We start from the raw sequence: 7134 nt of genomic DNA on the forward strand, positions 1-7134 counted from the left end.
TTCATTCCACTGCTATGATTCTAGCTCTAGTGGTCCTCTCCATCAAGGGTGACTCCCAGGATTCTGACATAATCTTTTTGCTGCATCTTTTGATACTGATTTCTAGCTTTCACTTTGCTACCAAAAAATCTTTCTACTCCCAAATGCCTTCACGAGCTAATAAATACTCAATTCCGGAAAGGCCAGAGGGAAGTATGTCTCAGTTATTCTCTGCATGAACTATCCATATGGTATGTTCATACAGTCAGTCACTGAATCAGTGTTTGATCAAGAACTTGTTAGGTGCTGTGGAGTTGATTTTGACTAATAGTGACCCCATGTGACAGAGTAGAACTGCTCCATAAGGTTTTCTAGGCTGTAATCTTTCCAGGAGCAGATTGTTAGGTCTTTCTTCTGTGGAGCTTCTGTGTGTGTTCAAACTGACAACTGTTCTGTTAGCAGCCTAGTGCTTAAGCCTAAGTACTTGATCAAGGATTTAGGGAATGTTTAAAGTGGAAGAGTTGGTAGAGGTCATAGGCTAGCTGTTCTCAATCATAATACTGAGCACACGGATGAAATTTGAGGTGTGTCATAGGCCACTGTCAATAGAAAGAGCTAAATGCCTAAGTATGTGGATAATTCCCCTTTTTGATACAATGGAGCATACTCAAGGTTATCCCTGTAAAAACAACATGCATTATCTTGCAATTCAATATGCTTTCTTGACTGGGAAAGAAAGGGATGAATGGCAGCTCACCTTTCTAGAAAATGTACGACTTACACCTCATCTTATCTATGCTTCAGGTTTAATGAGCAGCTGTTAATGACAAACTCCTCAACACTGCGGTGTTATTTCTATCGTGAAGCCATCCCAAGTCACTGCAGGCCACATTGCACCTGCCTCCTCCTCATTTCTAGTCTCACTGCTTGTGAGATACATTTGTAGTACACTGCTTGTATAATACGGTATACTGCCAGGTGATAACTATTGCCTTGTTGATTTGAGTTCTTTAATACCAGTGAATATTCCATGTTTCTGTATCATCTCCATCGGACTGAAAGCCTTTTAATGACAAGGTCTATAACTTATAATGTTTGCAGTCTTAAAACTGTGTAATTGTTTCATGAATAAAATTAAGGCTTGGCTAAGTCCTTTGAAAATTTAGGGCAAATATATATTTTTACCTCTTCAGTCATCTTGATAATTCAGGCCAGCATGAATGCATTGGACTAATTATAGAAGCAAATATCTAAGGAGTGAGAGGGGCAGAAAACAGTCTTGTGCTCCTTGATATGCATGACCTGGCCCAATAGAGAAGCCAGGGATCTCACTATGTTCTGAGAAATTCATCCTTCAGGGGAAGGGTTTGTTTGGAAGAATTGGATTTACATGGATAACTTAAATTCTTCTCTTTTCTGGCCTGTTCATTCATCTCTCTCTCTCCCAGTGGCTTCTCTTTCTTACAATAGTACTCATCACCTAAATTTGGACACACTGTCCACATGGATGGAATGCCAATGCAGCTACTTGATGACCACTGCTTGATGACCTGGAACCAACTAATTAGATTCCTCAATAATACAACACTGGATTTTCCAGCTTTAAGCTTCAGAAGAAAGTGGAAAAGTCCCAATAAAACCAGCTATGATTTACATTCACAGGTTTGGAGTCAAAAACCAGACAAACCAAAACCATCGCCCTCGAATTGATTCCAACTCATAGAGACCCTAGAGGACAGAGTAAGACTGCCTCCATAGGGCTTCCAAGGAGAGGCTGGTGGATTTGAACTGCCAACTTTTGGTCAGCAGCCATGTACTTAACCACTCCACCACTAGGCTCCAGGTTTGGAGTCAGAGAGGCCTAAATTCTATATTTTGATTCTACCACTTAGATGTGTGACCCAGGACATTACTTAATTCTCTAAGCCTCATATTGCTCATTTGTAATAACATTTACCTTATTTTGGGTTATTATAAAGACTAAATAAGATAATCATACATAAAAACAGTTATATACCAAAATAGCAAATGCATAGGGAGTACTCAGTGCAGGGTGACTATAAAATAATAATGATAAAAAAAATTATATAAGAATAAAATTCTTTTCTCATTTTAATAGCACTACCAACTTATCTTTTAACTTTTGTTATACACTCTTTTTAAATATTCCAATATATGTTCACATTTAACCTATTCTATTTGATCTCCTTTTTCAAGAATCATTCTGGACCAAGAGAATCCATGTTTAAAATGATAAGCCAGGGTTCTGGTTCTGATAATGGTGGAGTAGCTTGTATTGGACTAATCCTTCAGTAGATGATAATCAAAACTCTGGAAAAACTCTTTTTAAAAATCAAGGTTACAATTGACTCAGGCAAGAATCATCAATAAATGCTAAAAATAGCGTATGAAACTTTGAAGAATAAAAGGATGTTTATGTAGTCTAAAAGTATCTCCCCACAAGATGTTTATTAAGTACAAAGGGCAATCTAGTTACTTCCCAGTGGAGAAACCTGGAAGAAGCTACCTCTACTAAGTAATCAGAGTTAACATCACAAGTAATGAAACATATCAATATCTTGTGCCTCCTGATATGGTGCACTGAGAAGAACATAACATCATTTCTGAAGTTTTTCTGCCAAATATGAATAATCTGAATCTAATCATGGAGAAATATTTGACATATCCACATGAAGGGTCCTTCTGTGAAATAACTAGCCTTATTTGTAGAAAACATCAAGGACACGCAAGACAAGAAAGACTGAGGAATTGCACTAGAATTTTCACTGTCTACTACTGTAGCTACCAGCCACATGTCACTGTTTACATTAAAAATTATTTACAATTAAATAAAATAAAAAATTCAACTTCTTAGTCACACTAGCCATATTTCACGTGTTCATAGCTACATGTGTCTAGAGGTTACTATATTGGACAACTAGACACAACGTTTGATCCAGAATTTTATTTTACTATAAAAGATATTATTAAAGAAATTGGCAAAATTTGAAGAACACTGTATTGTCGTTAATTTCACGATTTCGACAATAGTGCTGTGTTATTTTTACTTGATTTTAGGAAATATATTTGGATTAATAGCAGTAAAGGGGCATCATATCAGCAAATTAATCTCAAAAAGTTTAGAAAATATATGTATGTGTGAATATATACAGATGGTGACCCCATGTGTGTCAGAGTACAAGAGTCATCAAGAGTCGGAATCAATTCAACGGAAATGAGTGTGTTTTTTTGGTACATATACATATAAAATATTTATAAATAAATACACACATGCTTAGTAAGCCACCTACACTGAAACTTATATAACACGGCTTAGAGACATTAAAGGTGACTTAAATTAATGATGAGATAGGCCATTCCATGGATTGGAAGATTCAATATTGCAGATATTTCCTCTAATTGATCTATTCAACAAAATCTCAATAGATTTTTTCATTTTGAAAAATATTTTTTGGAAATTGAGAAGTTGATTATAAATTTTATATGGGGAAGCAGAGGTCTAAAATAGCCCATAAAACAGCTTGAAAAAGAAAACAAATTTAGAAGATTTAAACTACCTGATTTCATATCTTAATTCAAAGCTACTGAAATTAAGAAAGTATGTTAATTGGGTAAAAACAGAAATACAGATCAAAGAAACAAAACAGAGAATCCAGATATAGCTCCACATATGTATAGTCAACTGATTTTTGACAAAGGTACATGGGTAGTTAAATAGGAAATTTGAAACTTTTTACAGTAAATTAAGTGTTAAAGCAACTGGATAAACTTATGGGAAAAATTATCATTGACTCCTACCGCACACCATATGTTGTTGTTGTGTGCCGTTGAGTTGATTCTGACTCATAGTGACCCTACATACACGCCGTATACAAACATTAATTCAAGAGGAATCACAGATCTAAATACAAAAGCTGTATTTCCTAAAAGAAAATATAAGCTATTATTTTCATGACGTTGGGGTAGACAAAGACTTTTTAGAAAGAGTTTGACTCAAGTCACTCAGCTTTCCATCATTAATGAAAATGGAAATTAAGATTTAGGTGAATTTCAATTAGAAAGGAATAAAATTATAGTTTTTCACACCTGACTCTTGAATCAGATTTTAAACCCATTACATGAGCTGGCAGAATCTCAGAAATGAACATCTTGAGGGAAATACTGCTCAAGGGATATTACTTTGGGGCTCAGGTTGTGCCCATCTCAAGAGGAAAACCTATTTCCCCGTGGCTGTTTTCTTGCCTAATATTCTGGATATATGCAGTCAGCTTAGCTAAAGTTTCTAAATTGATATAAGATGAATCCCAGTTCTACCATTCACCTAGCAATGAGTATGGGTGAAAACAGCTCTGGAAATCCATTTTGATGACTAATATTTCCATGTGAAAAGTCTTAGGTGTTTGGCAGTCCATAACCAATCAGTTAGTTGCTGTAGCATCATTTTCATAAGTTCTTTTTGAAGTATTCATGTTTTTGCAGCAACGTGATAATCTAAATTTAAGTCTTTCCTATGGAGCTCAGCTGAAAACTGTGGCCATAAGAAACTTGTTTCATTTTTTCTTTTTATATCCTTATGACCTTAGACAAATTGTTTAAACTTCTTAAAACTTCTTTCCTTAGTGGTGAACAAGGGTTATTATTCCCTGAGTTAATGCATTCACAGGGTTTAGAGAAGAGTAAAATACAATATAAATGTCAAAATTGTTTTTGAATGTCTGAATCATCTCATGCATGTAAATTATTATTTATATTTTTGCTGTGGTTGAGGTTTCCCTCCCATTCTGCCTGACTTTGGTCCTGGAACCCGATTGCTTTAGATTTGGGTCCTGGCCCCATTCACCTCTTCCTACTAATTGATAAGGATGGACTAATTCTTAACTTTTATTACCATTCCTCCCATCCAGAATTGGCTAGTATTTGTCCTACAGTCATTGTTCTCCATTGTTTGGTCACTTTTATAAGAGGTCTTCCCCCTCTCCTCAGGAATCTGAAATGTTTTATTTTGGGGACATCAAGTTTCCTCTGAATCTCTGCCTGCTTTTGGTTATACTCTTTCAGATTATTTTTCCTATCTAAACTGTGTAGTGATGGGTGGAATTACCTAATATTCACTTAAAACTTGAATATCACACTGGCTTATGGGAAAATTAATTGCTCCAATTGTTTGTGAGTTATAAGCAAATTGTTTATTTTATGTTTTATGTGATGAAGATGCTGCTCATGTCTCTTCAAGCTTTGAGATACATAGTAGTGAATGGGGTTTTGGATGAATTCAATAATTTTTCTATTTCAGGTGGGAAAACAAAAACTTATGGTCCATATCTGGGAGAATGTAGAGTTTTTTAAATCTCTCCCCATACCTCCCCCTCTCCCCAGGCATCTGTATATCAGTGCAATTTTATTGAGACTCTGGCAGCATTGGGAAGGCCAGACCTTAAGCTTCTATCATGCTTTCCCATTAATTCTCCCACTTGATATGTCCAACCTCTGTGGGGTATCAATACAGACATTATTCATCTTCCTATTTTCAAATGAGGAAACTGAGGTTCTAAGGATGAAACAATTTATCAAATGTTAACAAGTGGGTAGTGAAAATGTTTGCTCTATAGCCTGGGTGTTTGACTCCCAGTCTAGGACCTGGTTTTCCATAATCAACATTTTCTAGTCAAAGAATAAAACAATATAAGTAAATTAAAAAACAAAAAAATGAACCGAAATGGTAACACTTTAATTTGGATGCAAAGGCAAACAATAACAATTACAATAATAAAGTCAAGACTTTTAAAAGTCTTCCAGTAAATTGCCTGATTATATTTCATAAAGTCTGTTAGTTATCATACTGTGGTGGCTTGTGTGTTGCTGTGATGCTGGAACCTATGTCATCTGTATTTCAAATACCAGCAGGGTCACTCATGGTGGACAGGTTTCAGCAGAGTTTCCAGACTAGGACAGACCAGGAAGAAGGACCTGGTGGCCTACTTCTGAAAAAATTAGCCAGCGAAAATCTTACGAATAGCAATGGAACATTGTCTGATATAGTGCTGGAAGATAAGCCCCTCAGGTTGGAAGGTACTCAAAATAAGACTGGGAAGAGCTACCTCCTCAAAGTAGAGGCAACCTTAATGATGTGGATGGAGTCAAACTTTTGGGACCTTCATTTGCTGATGTGACATGATGCAAAATGAGAAGAAACAGCTGTAAACATCCATCAATAATGGGAATGCAGAATGTAAGAAGTATGAATCTAGGAAAACTAAAAGTCATCAAAAATGACTTCTATATCCTAGGCATTAGTGAGCTGAAATGGACTGGCACCAATGGCCATTTTGAACTGAACAATCATGTGATCTACTATGCCAGGAAGGACAAATTGAAAAGGAATGGCGTTACATTCATCATCAAAAAGAGCATGTCAAGATCTACCCTGAAGTACAACACTGTCAGTCATAGGATAATATCCATATGGTTACAAGGAAGACCAGTTAATATGACTATTATTCAAATTTATGCACCAAACACTAAGGCCAAAGATGAAAGAATTGAAGATTTTTACCAACATCTGCAGCCTGAAATTTATTAAATATGGAATCAAGATGCACTGATAATTACTGATGATTGGAGTGGGGAAGTTGGAAACAAAGAAGGAACAGTAGTTGGAAAATATGACCTTGGTGATAGAAACGACACTGGAGACCGCATGATGGAATTTTGACTTCTTCACTGAAAATACCTTTTTTCACCAATATAAACGGCGACTATACACGCAGACCTCACCAGATGGTATACAAAGGAATCAAATCGACTGCATCTGTGGAAAGAGAAAATGGAAAACTTCAGCATCATTCAGAACAAGGCCAGGGGCTGACTATGGAACAGACCTTCAATTGCTCATATGCAAGTTCAAGCTGAAGCTGAAGAAAATTAGAACAAGTCCATGAGAGCCAAAGTACGACCTTGAGTATATCCCACCTGAATTTAGAGACCAGCTCAAGAATACATTTGACACATTGAACACTAATGACTGAAGACCAGAGACTTGAGAAATGACATCAAGGACATCAGACATGAAGAAAGCAAGAGATTGTTAAAAAGACAGGAAAGAAAGAAAAGGCCAAAATGGATGTCAGAAGAGAC

This window comes from Trichechus manatus, unplaced genomic scaffold, assembly GCF_000243295.1.
Source record: "Trichechus manatus latirostris isolate Lorelei unplaced genomic scaffold, TriManLat1.0 scaffold00078, whole genome shotgun sequence".
Taxonomy (NCBI): domain Eukaryota; kingdom Metazoa; phylum Chordata; class Mammalia; order Sirenia; family Trichechidae; genus Trichechus; species Trichechus manatus.